Consider the following 17,190-nt stretch of genomic DNA (forward strand, 5'->3'; position numbering starts at 1 on the left):
TCGTGCCCGCGAGTGGGGCAGCGGCCGCGGGGGCGGCTTCAGCTCGCGTCGTGCAGAGCGGTAGCATCGCTGACGCTAGTCAGGTGGGTTACGGCAGTGCTCGTAGTAGCACTTCCCATATGGTCTAGCGGTTAGGATTCCTGGTTTTCACCCAGGCGGCCCGGGTTCGACTCCCGGTATGGGAACAGTATAGCTTTTCTTTTCTTAATATACTCGACTTTGGACGAACTGGTTTTGCTTTCTAGTGGCTCTGGTTAACTTCAGCGTCTGCGTTCGGTTGAGTTTGTGAGCAAACGGTGTAGTTGGTAGTGGGGCTGGGAACTAGCTCGCGGAGGCCGGATGAGCGGCCGGTGCCCTCCGGGCTATGCGGGAGGAGTTTCGCTTTCCCCGCCGCTGCACCCCGCCCTCAACCCGTACTTTTCCAGGCACTCGGGAGGTGATGATTAACTCGGGCCTCGCCTTATCTCCCCCCGCCCGGGTGCCCCCTCGGTCCACACCCTGCTCCGCCGCCCCCTTCCGACTCGGCGGGCCGGGGCGTGCCCGCCGCGCTCCAGTTACTGTCAACAGTGGCTGGAGACCCCTCGGCACGCCAGCCCCCGCTGCTCCCTATCGCCGGTCCCCTGGCGATCCTTATCGCTCGCCCGGTCCTGGGACCCCCGCCGCGTGCACTGCAGCCCGCCCCTCAAGCAGCCCTCGCCTTAAGGCAAGGCCTTTGCAGAACGCCTCTTATGTTCCTTCTAACTCCTCTTTCCTCTTCAAACACACGGCAAAACTGCGGAGAAGAAAAATACCACTGTGATGAGACGTCTGAAAGAACAGAACCGGCTTTCCGGGAGGCTGTTTGGAGCGTCACTGATTTAAAAAAAAAAAAAAAATCATGGGATGGAGGTGGAGCTTGGAAGACAGAAATTAGCCCGGAGACTGGGGAGGGGATGTTACAACAAAGTTGCACTGTACTTTTAAATATAGAAGCCCTGTGTTTATTACAAAGAAGCGGCCCAGCTGTGTCAGCAGCCCGAGCGCTGTAAAGGAAACAAAAGCGTTATCATAAATGCAAGTTGAAATTAGAAAAATGGGGCAGCTGTAATGTTTAGTCTGTTGGGCCTTTGGGCGCAAATAAGGAAAAACTGACTCCCGCGGATGAGTTTCTGGTCAGAGCCATTATTGAGCAGAAGTTTTGGTTGTTTGTGTGTTCCCGAAATATTTTATAGCCTTAACTGGCACAGCTGAATTTGAAAATAGCTATTTATGTGTTCTGTGCGATTAGTGGTTAATTGGCTTTTCCTCGTAAAAATTAAAACCAGAAAACCCCGTTAGCAAATATTTAAAACATGAGTGTTTATGCACATCTTCCCTCCCTCCCCCGATGTTTTGAGGTTCCCGCTGTTCAGGCGCTCTAGGCAGGTGGGTAATGCTGGGTAGAATCTCATTTCCGCTCCAGTCATTAGCTATGGGACCTTGTGGAGGTCTTCGACCTTAGTGTAGTGGTGTCTTCTAGCTTTGGAGCCGTAAGCACCTTATCATCGTTGTATTAAGATGGTTTCTCCGTGCGGCTCAAGATAGCCTAGAACTCATTGGAGCTGGAACTGCTGGGGTTTGGGATCCTCCTCCTTCTGTCTCTCAGCAGAGGGATTTCAGGCATTTGCCTCAACGCCTGTTTTAGAGTCTTTCTGAGGTTGAGGGTAAGGTAGGTATGCTCAGACCTCTTCTCATGCACCCCAGGGTAGCCTCCAAGTCTCTGTGATGATGAAGAGGCCCTTTTACCCTTGCTCCTGCCTCTTCGGTGCACAGATCACAGGCTTATGACACCAGACTAGATTTTAGAACAATGTTCATTAAAATTGTTTGTGTGTATGTACGTTTGCCTTCGTGTGTGCCACGTGTGTGTCTGGCGCCCAGGGAGGTCAGAACAGTGTGTCAGATCCTGGAACTGGAGTTACGGATGGTGGTGAACCACCGTGTTTGGGTGCTGGGGAATCAAACCCTGGTCTCAGCAGGAGTAACAAGTGCTCCAAACCTCTCTAGCAGCCCCCTAGGGTCTCCATACCAGTGTGTTCTTCACAACGTTTAGATAGATCTTGGACAGATAGTGGGAGCAGAAATTTATATCTACAACTTTCCTGTATCGCATGTCATCAAGAACCAGGCACTAAAGACTTTGTCCCAGATTTGGAAGAACAGACTCCTACCCCTGCTTTGTTTAATGTTTGCAAGTATTTGACTGGTGCTAACACTCGTGCTATCATAGATGGAACGGTGAGTGATCACAGGTGGGCATACTGCACGTTTGGGGTGAGTTAGGATGGTGGTAGGGTGATAGCATTCCTGCCCAAGATGTCCCCTGTCTAGCTCTGGGCCAGGTGGGAACAGGCAGGCAGGGTCCCAGGGACACATGGATTGCTCCTAGAGGTGAGGTGGAGGTTTGGCTCCGGGAAGGGCAAAATGGAGAGAGAGGGGGAGCACTTGCCCTGCACCTTGAAGAACTGGTTGGATTTCTCCCAGTGGGGAATGTAAATCAGAAAACCTGAGGTGGATGGGACTAGGACCAGGAGACTAGCCGGAAGTAGGGTTCAGTAGGCACGTGCTGGAGGCAGCCGGTGGCAGAGCAAGAAGAGAGGCAGGAATCTCAAAGTTTGTAATTTTGAGTAGGTTACATGCTCCTTTAATCAAGGATCGACCTTTTATATCAGGAGAGGTCTGCAAACATTTTTGACTCTTTGTTCTGTGTTATTGTTACTGTGAGACTGATCCTTATTGTCATAAGCCCAGGTTAGCAGATGTGTCACACCCCAGTTCGTCTCTGAAAAGCCTGAATGTGGCTGTGGTATGTGATGTGAAATAAGAAATTTTACTTCAGAAGACTCGGACAATAGAGGAACACGCAGGCTATTGTGTGCCTGTAGGTTTTATGTTTGGGCGTTGAATATTTACAGATGACTAGAATGGAGTAGCAATTAATTAGACCTTATGAAGTCTGGGTTTAAATTATGGCAGTGAATTGCAGGTGTCCCTTACACACCTTGATAATTCCTGAATAGTTGGGAAGATATACTGGATAAATGTCTGAAGATTCTTTCATTAGGTTGCCAGTGGCTAAGGTGTTCTCTCTAGACCATGAATAGCTGTCTGGACACATCAGCCAGTCTCTCTCTTTTTTAGCTACTTTCTGCTTAATTTACCTTTCTTGTTTGTTCATGTTTTCTTCCCTTGCTTGCTTTTGGCTGCAGTTAACCTGTAGACCTTTTTTAAACTAAAAGAATATTTTCTCTTACTCCCTCCCTCCCTCCCTCTCTCCCTCCCTTCCCTCCTCCACCCCTCTGTTCAGAGGACAACTTGTAGGACTCAGTTCTCCCTCTACCACATGGACCCCTGGGGAGACTCCGGGTGTCAGCCTTGGCTCTGGTACCTTTGTCTACTGAGCCATTTCCCTGGCCCTTTTTCAAATTTTAAAAAAGATTTCCTTTATTTGTATGAGCATCCTCCCACACGAATGCATGTGTTCCACGAGGGGCGTTTGGTGCCCGCAGAGGTCAGAGGAGGTTGTTGAATTCCTTTAGGACTGAAATCAGGATGGTTGTGAGTCACCACTGGATGCTAAGAACTGAACCTGGGTCCTCTTAAAAGCAACAACTGCTCTTAACCACTGAAGCAACCCCCCCTCCGAGTCCCCCCTGTTTCTTTTATTTCATCAGGGTAGTATGAGGAAAAGGGCACTGTGTAGTGAGATCAGTCCTGCTCAGTTTATACCACAGAGAGGTTGGAACTGCACACATTGTTGGTGCAAATGTGTAATGGTGTAGTCAATTGGGAAAGTTTGTCAGTTCCTTAAAATAGTAAACAGAATTACTACATGTTCCTCGGAAGTGAAAACATACGTCTCAGTTACAACTTATATGTAAATGTTTATAGCACTTTTCCTCATATGCAGAAGCTGGAAAAGGCTCGAGGATGGACCAGAGTTTAGTGTCTGTCTGTGCAATGGAACACTAGCAGGAGATAAGGCAGGCATGGCAATCTGGACCACGGCATGGACTTTTGAGTGTCAAGCATATCATGCTTAGTGAGAAAAACAAGGTGTTAACGACCACCTTGTTCAGTCCCTGTGGTGTGTCAGTCTGCATAGAGAGTATTAGGTCAGCCAAATCCTGTTTCAAAACAACAGCAGTTTTTGTTTTTTATTCCATTTATATAAAATGCCCACGGCAGACAATTTTTATAAAGAATGCTTGCTTTGAAGTAGAGAAGAGACTGGGTTGGGGTAGGGGTACCTGATAATGTACTTATGTTTAGGTACTGAAAGACTATAAAATTAGATTTTAGTTGGTTATACAACTGTATAAATATACAGAAAAGCATGGAATTGTAGACTTTATTTCTTAAGTTGTGTTATGTGCTGGCAAAAACTATTAAAAAGGATTGAAGTAAAAGAAGCCTATGGGATATTTTATCTCTGAGTATGTTTGCCGTTTGGATATTACTTACCTTAAAATAATGGTAAAATATTTGATGAGTAGAGAGATGAATCCTAGATTGTTCTGATAATGCAGTACATACTCGAAGTAATCCATGCAAGGGGTCACATGAAATTCACAGGTAACTGTGACAGCGTACAGTGTGAGAGATGCTCACACTAAACTAACGGCCCAAGCACTTAAAGGGCTCGGACTTTCACATCTGTGAGCAATGGCACAGGCCCCTTGTGGGAAGCAACCTTTGAGAAGGGTAGTGAAGAGAGCCAGGCTCTCATGATTCAGATGGGGTGGGAGACAAGGCTTGCAGAGGAAGCAGGCAGGAGCAGAAGCACATTAAAGCTGTAGCACATTTTGGCTGAAGTGTGGGATAGTAGGATAGGAGTGGGAAACCAGGTTGCAGCAATAGCTTAGGGTCCGTGGGGAATCATGTCAGAGCTCTAACAAGTTCTGCAACCTCTTCCCGGCCCTCCTCAGCCTCTAGGGTTTTCTAGTAGCCGATCCCTGTCCCTATGGAATGTGTGTTTTGCCCTAGCCCTGTCCTGTCAGCAGTGTGACTCTGGGCTGGGGACTTTGACTTTTTTCCTTTCTTTCACCAGACTTGGAGCATGTCATCTGCGGGTGGTCAGGAAGCAACTGAGTGTCTGAAGGCCAGGTTACAAAGTCTGTTGACAACAGTTCATGCCAGGAATCTTCTTGATTCTTGACAAGTTTGAGAGGTTTTGGAATTTGGAATTAAAGGAGTTTACCTTGCTAGGAAAGTGGATTTCTGGGAATGTGAGCTAATGAGGTTAATTTGATAGCACTGTGCAGGGTCAACTGGAGAGCGAATCTGTGGTGGCCTCCCACACCTTCCCTTGCCAGTATCTACTGTCACTTTCCCTGCACCAGTGCAGTGACAAACCGGCTTCTCTGCTTGCTTCTGGGCCCTCCCTTAGTGTGGCTGCAACACAACAGAAAGATCAGGTTCAAAGACTTGCCTGAAGGAAATATTTGAGACGTCAGAAAGTAAATCCCATTGAGAGCAATGGGGAAATGAAGGGCGGTTTTGTTTTCTGATCGCCAGGCAGGTTTTGCACACACTGGATCGTAATTGGTTTGCACATCATGAGGTGGGTTGCTTTTTGCACACTTCAAATTTGCTCCAGGAACCAAGTGAAGACCTTGACACTGCCACCCTGTGGACATGTGATTTAGAACTTCGGGAGTTAAAGGAAAGCCTCATTCATTTGAAATCAGTGATTTTATAACTGGCTGTAGTTCTTCTACCTCGGTGTATGTGGGCATGCTTATTAACTAGAAAGCTTAAAGCTCATCTTCTGAGGCTTTTGCACAAAGGGAATGCAAATACAGTAGCTTTCAAAAAGCTCTGAAGGCAGAGCCAGGTGGATTTCTGTGAGTCGAGGCCAGTCCCGTGTACATAGAGGGCTCCCACCCAGCCAAGGCAACATTGTGAGACCCTGACTTGAAACGACAGAGACAAAACCCTAGCCTGCTGTTCAGGTGGTAAGTTTCTTTGCACCACAAACTTAATGAGTTTGTTTTTTTAAATTTATTTTACTGGGTATGCATGTTGTTTTTTTATTTTGAGACAGACAGGTTCTGTCTAACCCAGGCCAGCCTGGAGCTGGCTGTGTAGCCCTGGCCGTCCGTGGGTTTGAAGTTGTTCTACTGCCTTAGTGAACCAACTAATAGGACGAGGGCCGCCATTCTCCTCACACTTTGTTTCTTTAAAGTCACTGTGGTAGGTGAGGTCTATCTAAAATATTAAAACAAAACAAAAAAAACCTGTACTGATTTTTTTCTTGTTTTGAGATAGGGTCTCACTTTGTAGTTCAGATACTGATTTTTATCAAGTACTATTTTATAATATACGTGGAATTGCCCTCTAGACTTCCTCTCCCCTAGATGAATGTGGCTTCTTATATTTTGTTGTTTGGGTAAAAATTCTTTCATGTTGGATGCCCTTAATGGTACTTACATAAAGGGGTTTGAATATTATATGTTGTTTGTTTAAAATAAGTCTGTTTTAGAATTAAAGTGTGGTAAACTGACTTAAAAGGAAGTGGGGACTAGGAAAGACTCAACTTGCCTTCTGCAGCTCAGGAAATGGCCAGGCCTGGACCACACAAAATAACTTTGCCAGCAGACGAGTTGTTTACAGCCCACGATGTCGTAAATGGCGTACACGCTTGAATTCCCTGAGGTGTCAGCATGGGTGGGGTGTAGGCACTTAGTGTTGAAATTGTGTAAAGTCTGAGTGGGCTGGAGTGATGATCCAGGCCAGTGATCATTAAGTGTTCTGAAATCTACACCAAGGAAGCTAAAGCTAGCTGAAGTGTTCCTTGAATCCTCATCCCTCCCACAAGGCACCTGGCACCTACCTTAGGGACATGAGCTTTTGTTACTGGGGTAACTGCAGCTCTAAGTGTTAAGGATCTTTGACACTTAAATATTTCTGAGTGGTTTTCTCTATAGTGTGGCACAGTGAACATGGTAATAGATGGTCAGTGCTTGGCTTGATTTAACAAAGCAAATGTGTAGGATTGTAGGTGACATTTCACAGTTAACTTTTGCTAGAAGTATGGCTTATATTTTACAATCAATAAGTAACTTTTGCTTTCGAGTGAGGTAGACAATGTTTAAAATGTAGGACTTTAAGTGAGAGAAGCACACAGGTGCTTAAGGCAGCAGGCGTATCACGTGAACTGTGCTGGCGGCCACTGTGGACACACAGGCCTGCGTAGTGAGACCCTTCACTGCCATCCAGAAGGCAAAGACAAGTGCTTAAGAGGCCTAACAGGTATACTGTCATACATAGTTCACATTTTAAATTATTCTGAGGGAAGCATATGCGTGCTATGATCGTGTGGAGATCACAGGACAATTTACTGAGTTGATACCTTTTCATGTGAGTTCTGAGGGTCAATAATATTAGATATACATCTATGTTTTCTTCCCCTCTTTAGTGACTTTTGCTACTACTATTTTACTGATTGTCAGCAGTACCAAGCAAGAGTGTTTAGTTGCTGTGGGCTCCACACACAGGCTGCTCTGGTTGCTGTGGCCTCCACACACAGGCTGCTCTGGTCATCTGCCTTTGACCATGCAGCGCTTGCTGTAGTCGTGCACCCTTCACTTTCACACCTGCCTTGTTCATCTGTGCAAGGAATGCAGGTTTTCCCCTTGCAACAATAACTCTAGCAGAGATGGATTGGGATTTTTTATAAGGCAGTAACTAATAAAACGTGTATATGAATTGTAATATTTCTGAATGTAAACTACTCCCTACTAAGGAAGCAACATTTATTTATGTATTTTATGTATATGTGTACACTGTCTTTAGACACACCAGAAGAGGGCATCAGATCTCTTTACAGATGGTTGTGAGCCACCATGTAGTTGCTGGGAATTGAACTCAGGACCTCTGGAAGAGCAGTCAGTGCTCTTAACTGCTGAGCCATCTCTCCAGTCTGAAATACCTTTTATTCTAATTTCATTTTTATTTTATTTTGTGAGTGTGTGTGTTCCCCTCCATACCACAGTGTGTATGTGTGGGACAGAGGACAACTTTTGGGAGTCAGTTTTCTCCTTCCAGACTCAGGTCCCCATGCAGTCACCTGACATCTCACAGGCTCTTCTTGAGTAAATTATCTCCGATTTAAAACGTCTTTGTTCTCTTTGGTTCCTCAGATGCTTTTTAGCTGAGTGACTTTTGAATTTAAAAAGTCTTTTGAAATCGTCTTAAAATTTTATTTATAGTTTAATCTTTTGTTTAAAAAATCTCTTCAGGATTTGGAATCTGGAGGCCAGGAAACTTTTAATAACAGGATATGTTCATTTATTGTTCTGTGAAGCTATTTTGGACTCTATTTCTGGATTTAATCAAAGATTTTTTACCTTCCAAGGCTACAATGTTTTTTTTTTTTCTTAATTGTCTGCTTTGCCAACATTTGTTTATCACTGATACTCTGTGCCAAGGGGGACAGCTCACTCTGCTGACTGGGAAGGATGGCCTTGGTACGATATCCAGTTTGTAGTTACCAGAGCTGAAGTGATGGGAAGGGTTGGATAGGAAGGTCCTGACCACAGGCTAAGCGTGTCCACATGAGGGGAAACGCCCCTTATGTGGAGGGTGCTGTGAGACTCCTGAAGGGAGGTGGAACCTTGGCTTGACTGAGAACTCCAGGCATGCTTCTGGCATCTGGGAAGTTTAGAGATGAATAATAGTGATGTTTCCCCTGGTCCCCCTTACAATTCATCTAAACCATGAGTTTATTGTCCTCTAAAATTCCACACTGATAGACTATTTCTTTGTGTTATCAATACCCACTAGAAATATTTTTACTTTATCAAGCACGTTTTAAAGTGTTTAACTATAAAGTTATAGCAAAAGGGCTCATTAAGTTTATATAAAAGATAATTTACCAATGCACACCTTCCAAGATGGCTACTATAATCCAGAAAATAGATGGCATGGAGGAATTGCGAGCCTTATGTATTGTTGCTAAGAATGTAAAATGATTCCGCCCAAAGTGGATTATCTCAGGAAGGTATCCGCAGTTATTTATTTATGGCAACATGGGTGTAATTAATCCAACTACCGATTCATAAATGGAAAAGTAAAACATAGTGTGTAGAATGTTATTTAGCCCTCAGAAATTCTGACACATACTGTGATATAACATGGAGAAACCTTAAAGATTTGGTACTAAGTGAGACAAGCTAGTCACAAAAAATCCTGCCGAAGAATTATACTTACTTCTAGGTATCTAGAGCAGTAGGTCATAGAGAAAATAGACATGGTGTTTGCTGGGGAAAGGGAGGAGTTGTGTAATGTGCATAGAATTTAATTTTTGAAGGGTGGATGGAAAGGATTCATCGATGGATAACAATGGGAATGTGGTTAACGGTTACAGAACCATGTGCTTAGAACCAGGTTAAGATGGGAAATTGAAGCTTATCCATATTTCGGGACAATTTATTTTTACTTTTACTTTTTATGTGTACGGATGTTTTACTTGCATGTTTGTATGCATACCTTGTGCATGCTGGTGCTCACCGAGGTGAGAAGAGGCGATGCATCCCTTGGAACTGCAATTACAGATGCTGTTAACAGTCCTGTGGGTGCTGGGACTGAACCTGGGTTCTCCGCAAGAGCAAGTGCTGTTAAGCACTGAACTGTTTCTCTGGCCCCACTCCCAGTTAAAAGTTTTAAATAGCAAATTTGATTTTGTATTTTGGTGTTCTTTCAGAAAAACAATCCCTATCTTACCCCTCTGGTCTTACTTCAGTCAACAAAGAAGGGTTATTGACACCAGGTGAGCAAGGCTTTCTCCCCAGCAGGGAAGCAGTCAGACAGGATTCCGCCCAGTGTTTTGTGATGTCGATTTCTGACACTTTTCTACCTGCACATAGTACCAGACCCCAAGCTGAAGGTTCAGTCCCCAAGGTAGCTTCACAAGATGCCAATCCCAAACCCTATACTGTTATACTTGGTTTTCTGCTTGGCTGGCTATTCATCAGAGGTCTCACAACTCCTTCCTGGGATGATTAAGTTTCCTTGAGTAGCACACAGAAATCAAGAGACTATGTTTGTCCGCATGTTATAGAGAATATTACAAAGGATACAGATCAAGGGATGTATAGTCTGAGTTTATGGAAGAAGGCATAAAGGTGGAACTCATGAGCCCTCAACAGGCGACTATACTTAAATCTTCAGGTAGTGGCTCATCTCTTTAATCCCAGTGAGGGAAGGCAGAGACAGGTGGATCTATGTGAGTTCAAAGCCAACCTGGTCTACACAAAGAAACTCTGTCTCTAAAAAACCAAAAAGAAAGGAAAAAAAATCACTATATTGGGGGCTAGAGAGATGGCTCAGCGGTTAGGAGCACAGACTGTTCTTCCAGAGGTCCTGAGTTCAATTCCCAGCAACCACATGGTGGCTCACAACCATCTACACTGTGATCTGATGCCCTCTTCTGGTGTGTCTGAAGACAGCTACAGTGGACTCACATACATAAATAAGTAGATCTTTAAAAAAATGTGTGTGTGTGTGTGTGTGTGTGTGAGTGTGTGAGTGTGTGTGTGTGTGTGAGAGTGTGTGAGTGTGTGTTCTGCTATCCAGAAACTATTTGAATTCTGTCCTTTGTGTTTTATTGAGACATCTTTGACTATCTAGTTGGTTGGGGAAACCCAGCAAGAACTTTAAGCTTTAGCATTCTTTCCACGAAATGAGGATCTTAGCACCTTGTACCAATTTGGAGTAGGTCAGTGAACTTTATGACAGCTTGGATGAAGCCGACAGATGAAAGCGTATAAGGCCTCCTCTGGGAGCAGAAGAAGCCAGGAACTTAGAAAGCCAGGAACTTAGAAGGGAAACAAATGCATATTTTGCTATGTCAGAGGTATGCAAATTGCTCTTTAGCGTAAAGGACATCTGTAATGAGATCAAGGTACTAATTTCACTAGTATTAGATATTGTGTGTTGGGCTAGTACAAGGTAAATGCCTACAAATGCTTGTGAAACTTAGGTTTTATCGGCTAAGATAGTTTGAAAACTATAAAGCTAGCCTTAAGTTTTATGTGCGTATCACCCCTTGGCTGGAATGAGAAAGTTTCCTTGAATAAAGGGCATTTAACTAGAGACCTAAAGAGAGTACGTCTTGGCTAGGAGATACGGTGTAGGGAGGATCAGAGTGAGGGAGGTTGAGGGAAGACCATTTTGTAGATTCTCTGATGTGAGAAAGAATGTCTTTTTGGGAAATGAATGACCTTGGAAGCCGTGACTAGAAAGATATAAAGCCGAGTGTGATTTCCTGTAACCTCATCATTTGGGAAGCAGAGACAGGAGGATCACCTGAGTTTAAGGCTGGCGTGGGCTGTGTCCAAACCTCGTGAGACCCTGCTTGGGGAGTGGGCAGATACAGGATACCAAATATCAGAACATACAGGGTGTTAGGCCATGCAGGGCAATGGGGAGGGGACACAACAGACATCGAGAGAGGTGTGGTCTTAAAAGGAAACATCAACAAAAATAGAGGGCACATAGGTAGAGTGGTGGGAGTCAGGAGAACATGTGTGTTCCTTTATGTCCAGTCTTTTAAATACTAATACAGTAACCTTTACAAACCTGTGTTTGAATGCTGAGAGATTAAGTTATATTTATTCAGATCACCCATGTGTCATGTTACTATGGTAACACATATGAAAAGGGTGGATTTAAGGGATTTATGCAGGTATTTGAACACCAATGGCTTTTACATTTCTATGACATACCCATTGGAAGCCCTAGATATGGATAGATTCGGGAGAGCCTGGAATGAGCGCTTTGACTATGATGTTTGATCCTTTAGTGTGTTGAGGAGACTGGGCAAGAAAGACCGAGAAAGAGTCTAGAGCACTGTTTTACTAGTGCAAGACGGTTCTCAAGGTGTTGGTTGCTCTTAGCTCTGGGAGGCTGTTGCTTTTAGAGCAGAAATTTGAGTCACAGTGGGAGCCAGATGTGGACGGATTAGGTCCAGTAGGAGAAGGAATGGGCTCCCAGGGCTCCCAGGAAGTCCAATGTGACATGGAGGTATGAGAGAAAGGACAGTCAGCAGGAGTCCTTTTTAAAAGAGAAACATGAAATTTATAAAAGAATCTTCTTTATAAGGTCCATGAACTACTTGAGGAATACATGCCTGCTGATTCCTTAAACAGCATGTGCTGAATGCAGCTGAGAACGTCCCACCGTGGTGTAACTGCACTGATTTAGTGTAATTACGGTGTTCCAGGACAGTGTGTGATGGCTGCCACCAGGCCTTGTTGAGGTACAAGGGTCCTCTTGCTACTAGAGTAACTTCTGGTGGTCTGGAGAGACTCTGGGTCTGAGACCTACATTTGAGTCCGTAGTGTAGGACTAGGGAGTGTGTGCTTGTATGTGCAGATGAACTCTCACGGGTGGGATTGCTGCCCCATGACTGCTCCGCTTCTGGGTAATGTTACATTTACTCATTTTCGTGTGTTTGGGACAGGTGCAAGCTCTATGGCACATGCACAGAGGTCAGAGGACAACTCTTGGAAATCAGTTTTCTCCTTTCTCCCATGGTTGGACTTCACTCACCAGGCTTGGTGTCAAGGGCTTTTTTTTTTTTATCCACTGAGTCATCTCACCAGCCTCTTCTGGACGATTTTAAGTGCAGAGCTTACAATGGGTGACTGTCAACTTTCAAGACTAGCCTGGAATCCAGAAAACCCTGTCTTATCCCCCTCACCCCCATCAAGATGTGAAACTAGCTTGACTCATTTCCCTAGTTATGAGGTGTGTGTTCCACATCAGTCTGCTGCTTCTGTATTTCCCTCTCCTCCCTGAATCCTGAGGACCTTCCTCAGACCTCTTCGTCTTTAGGCTACTGTAACTTCCTCTGCTAATAATCCTCCCTCTCAGCCTTTGGATCAGAATGACCCATCATTACTCTGGTCAGTGGTCATCTGTCCATGGAGGCAGGCTATCCCTAACCACTCTAGGGTAAACTTTCTTGGTCATTTTCTGGTTCTCTCTGCTGACTTTCTTCCTATGCCCGAATTGTTCACCACAGTAGTTTAAGTCAGTGAAATAGTGCCTGACACAGGCTAGATACTTAAGTACTGGATAGCAAATGAAAATTGAAATCTGACTAAACAGAGTAAGTCCACTGCTGTGACCATGATTTCATCACGCAGAGATCGATCATACGTGTATAAAGGCTGACTGTCGCTGTTGCCACCTACACTGTTCTAATATGTATATGTTGTTTGACTATACTGCCTTTCCATATCGAAGCCATTTTATAAAGACTGCCACTCTTTGCTGTTTGTGTACATAGTCTCTCTGTGTGTAGGCCAGAAGGCAATATCGTGTGCCATCTTTTTGTGTTTTAATCTTAGTATTTTGAAGGATTCATTAAAAACTTCAGTTGTATTATTTTTCAGTGTGGGGGGGAGGGTTGAGTGGGTGGATGCTAGTGTTGGTGCCCTCTGGATCCAGAGGTGTTGGATCCTGGGGAAGTGGAATGTGGTTGGTACCAGACTCTGGCTCTCAGGAAGAGCAGGGAGCGCCCTTAACCACTGAGTGATCGCTCCAGCTCCACTCTACCTTTTTGGGGACAGGATCTCTCACTAATGCTGGAGCTTATCGATTGAGTTAGACTCACTTCAGGGCCAATGGGCTTTTCTCCCCCTCAGCCCTCTGGGGTTATGATTGTGATGCAGAAATTTTTGAAAAGATTAGCGGGAGTGTGAAATTGTCGGCTAATACCAATTAGTGACAGATACCTGTTTTCAAGTAAAATAGAATAGCAATATTCTCATCAATGCCATTTTAATTATTATCTTAAGTTTGTGCGTGTGACTGTTGTGTTTTGAGATGAGGTCTCACAAGCTCAGACTGGCTTGGAACTGATCAGTACCCAGTGCTTGCCCTCGCCATCCTTATGCCCCAGCCTCCGAGTGCTGGGGCTACAGGTATGAGCCACTAAGCCTATGGCCTGGCTCTGGTCTCTGTTAAAATGTTTATTTCTCGACACAGGGTCTTGCTCTATAGCCCTGCTTGACCTGGACCTCATTTTTCCTGTTTTTTAAAGACTTCTGGATTTCTGCCCTTGTTCCTCTGCTGGCCTTCAGCAGAGTCTCGAAGGCGGTGCAAACATGATCACAGGGTAGAGAAGGTAGTGGAGTCTGGCAGCTCCTTCCTTGTGTTGTAGCTGTCAGAATCCTAAGTCCGTGCAGCTCATTATTCCTGCATCTCTTCCTGGGTCTGATCCTTTATTTGTCTCTCTTACTGGACCGAGACTTAGACCATATCAGCGAGAGCAGAGGACACATCTTGGGAGTCTGTTCCTGGCATTTTTCATTCTCCTCACCAAAACTTTAGTGTGTTCTGCAGCCCCCTCACTTTCCTTGGTGTGGTATTTCTTCAGAACTGTATGTCAGTGTTTGTGCCACAGGATCTCTTTGTGTAAGGGCTGTCCTATAACACATTGGCGGACACTCATCTTTGTGTAAGGGCTGTCCTATAACACATTGGCGGACACTCATCTTTGGAGAGACTGAAGAGGTTTTGGACTCCACTAGCTCTTTCAGCCCCACTGCCAAGGAGCAGTAGTGTGTGTCAGAGCCGTCGTCCCTGCCCCTCACAGTAACACTCAGTTGATATCCAATGCGAACACAGACTGGCATTTCTGTTCTCCTGGGTCTGTAACAGTGATGCTCAGCCTTTAACACAGTTCCTCATGCTGTGGTGACCCCCAACCATAACATCATTCCATTGTTACTTCAGGACTAATTTTGCTGCTTCCGGAAAATGTAATACAATTGTGATATATGCAGGATATCTGATGCAGTATCTGCCCTGGGTCAAGACCCTTTGCTTCATAGGAGAACCTTGTTTGTTGTTCTACCGTTGATTTGTACCATGGAACCCTTCCACTCTTCATCCAGAGCACTATCTAGAGGCTACTTTGGTGGCCATGCCCTTCCCATAGAAAGTGCAGAGCTTGCCTTCATTGCCACCTCAGTCAGCTTCTGACAGCTGGTGGCCGGGAAGGAGATACTTAGGTTTGTTGTGCCACAGCTAACCACCCAGAGGTGTCGTGAGAAAGAACAGCTATCCTTAACTGTGGCCAAGGCCTCCTTAGGTACTTTACGCTGAATTCTGAAGTTAAAGTAGTGCTGGTGAGAAGGCTCAGTGGGCAGAAGCCCTTTCTGTGTGTCCTAGTTAGGCTCCCATACTGCAGTAAGCACTGTGACCAGAGTCAACCTGGAAGGAAAGGATTATTTGGCTGACACTTCCCCATCACAGGTCTTCATACAGGGAATTGGAGGCAGAAACTGAAGCAGAAGCCATGGAGGAACACGGCATGTTGGATTGTTCCTCTTGGCTCACTCAGCTTGCTTTCTTATATGACCCAGGCCCATCCGCTCAGGGGTGAGGCCGCCCACAGTGGGCTAGGAACTTCTTATCAATCGTCCATCGACAAAGTGTACCAGAGGTTTGCCTGCAGGCCATCTGATGGAGACGGTTCCTCAGCTGAGGCTTTCTTACCAAATAATGCTGGTTTGGATCAAGTTGACAGAAAACTAACCAGGACACCATGCAGGCCTGACAACTATGTTCTATCCCCGGAACCCACAATGGAAGGACAGAACTGTCTCTGAAAGTTTTCCTAGACCCACCCCCATATGTGCCATGGTATGCACCACCCTCCCAAGCAAATAATAACTAATTTTAAAAAATCGAAATATTTTCCAGGGTTTAAAATTTAGTATCTTATGTAGAAAGGGCAAAGATTCTGGCTTAATAATGGACTTCTTTTTTTGTTGTTGTTTGTGTTTTGTTTTATTATCATGTACATAACTCATGCAAAATAAATCCCACTTTGAGTAAATAGTTGAGCTCATAAAATCAATATTTTTAAAAAAATTATCTTGAAAATGAACTGTAAAATGTGATTAACTTCCTTAACTTCTTTCTATATCTACATTATGAAGGTTTTTATTTTTTCTTTTTATTTATTTATTTATTTATTTATTTATTTATTTATTTATTTATTTGCTTTTACACTCCAGATTTCATTCTCCTCCTAGTCCACCTTCCGACAGTTCCACATCCATACCTCCTCCTCCTCCTCCTCTTTTTCCTCCTCCTCCTCCTCGATCCATCCTCCTCCATCTCCACGAGAATGTCCCCACCCACCCACCCATCCACCCTACCAGACCTCTAAACTCCCTGAGGCCTGCAGTCTCTCGAGGGTTAGGTGCACCTTCTCTGACTGAACCCAGACCTGGGAGTCCTCCTGGGTTTATTCTAACTACTGGGCCACAGCCAAGTCAATGATACATTTCTTTAGTTAGGTTCTGTGGGTGTGCAGCGCAGCATAGGGCAAGCCATACTTTTTGAGCAAGGAGATAATATCACACATTTGTGTTCTTGTATTCACATTTGGGTCAACCCAGTTGGTAGTAGACACGTATTCTTGGGTGGCTAGGCCCTTTCTCTGTGAGATACTCACATTTCATAGTGACAAATGTGTTTTCAGCAGCAAGAATAGGCATGCCTACCAGCTGGGTGAGGCACACCCCAGCATTTAGGAGGCAGAGCCAAGCCCTCTAGCCTGGGCTACATATGGAGTTGCAGGACAGCTAGGGCTACATAGAGATGTGCAGGAGGTGGGGGGGGGGCGGAGGAAGGGAGGAGAAGAGAGAGGTGAACAGGGCACACATGCGACTCGAAGCCTCTCCTTGTTGGTTATTCCATGGCCCGTGTAAGTCACTAGACTGATCCTGTGTGGTGAAGTTGAGTCCATTTTTCTTGTCTTTGCTATGGAGACAGAAGCTTGGACTGTCTCCCAGGGTAGCCTTGAACTTGAGTCAGTGTTCTTACCTCAACCTCCCTAGTGTTAGAATTATAAGCCTGAGCCACCGTACCGTGCTTACACTTCTACTTTTTGATTAGAAGGCAGGCAAAGTCATGCATACAAAGAAAAATGAACAGACTGGTTGCTGCTAACACCCACCAATATTCAATGAGAAGTAAAAGACTTGACTATGACCGTCTAACAAATAGACTCCCTAGGCAGCGGGAACAGATTGTTCAAGGATTCAAGTGAGAGGAATGCCTGGTGTGTTCATGAGACCAGCAAGGAGAGGTCAGGAACAGCAGGAAGTACTAAGATAAGATCATAGCGGCATGTTGGTCAGGATC

The 17,190-nt window shown here is 44.9% G+C and overlaps 1 non-coding gene across 1 annotated transcript; it reads left to right on the forward strand.

Moving 5' to 3' along the window:
* Positions 1-113: 113 nt before the first annotated feature.
* Trnae-uuc8 (transfer RNA glutamic acid (anticodon UUC) 8) lies at positions 114-185 on the forward strand. Its single transcript has one exon. It is a non-coding gene; the product is annotated as a tRNA-Glu (tRNA).
* Positions 186-17,190: the final 17,005 nt, after the last annotated feature.

Source organism: Rattus norvegicus, chromosome 15, assembly GCF_036323735.1.
Source record: "Rattus norvegicus strain BN/NHsdMcwi chromosome 15, GRCr8, whole genome shotgun sequence".
Lineage (NCBI taxonomy): Eukaryota > Metazoa > Chordata > Mammalia > Rodentia > Muridae > Rattus > Rattus norvegicus.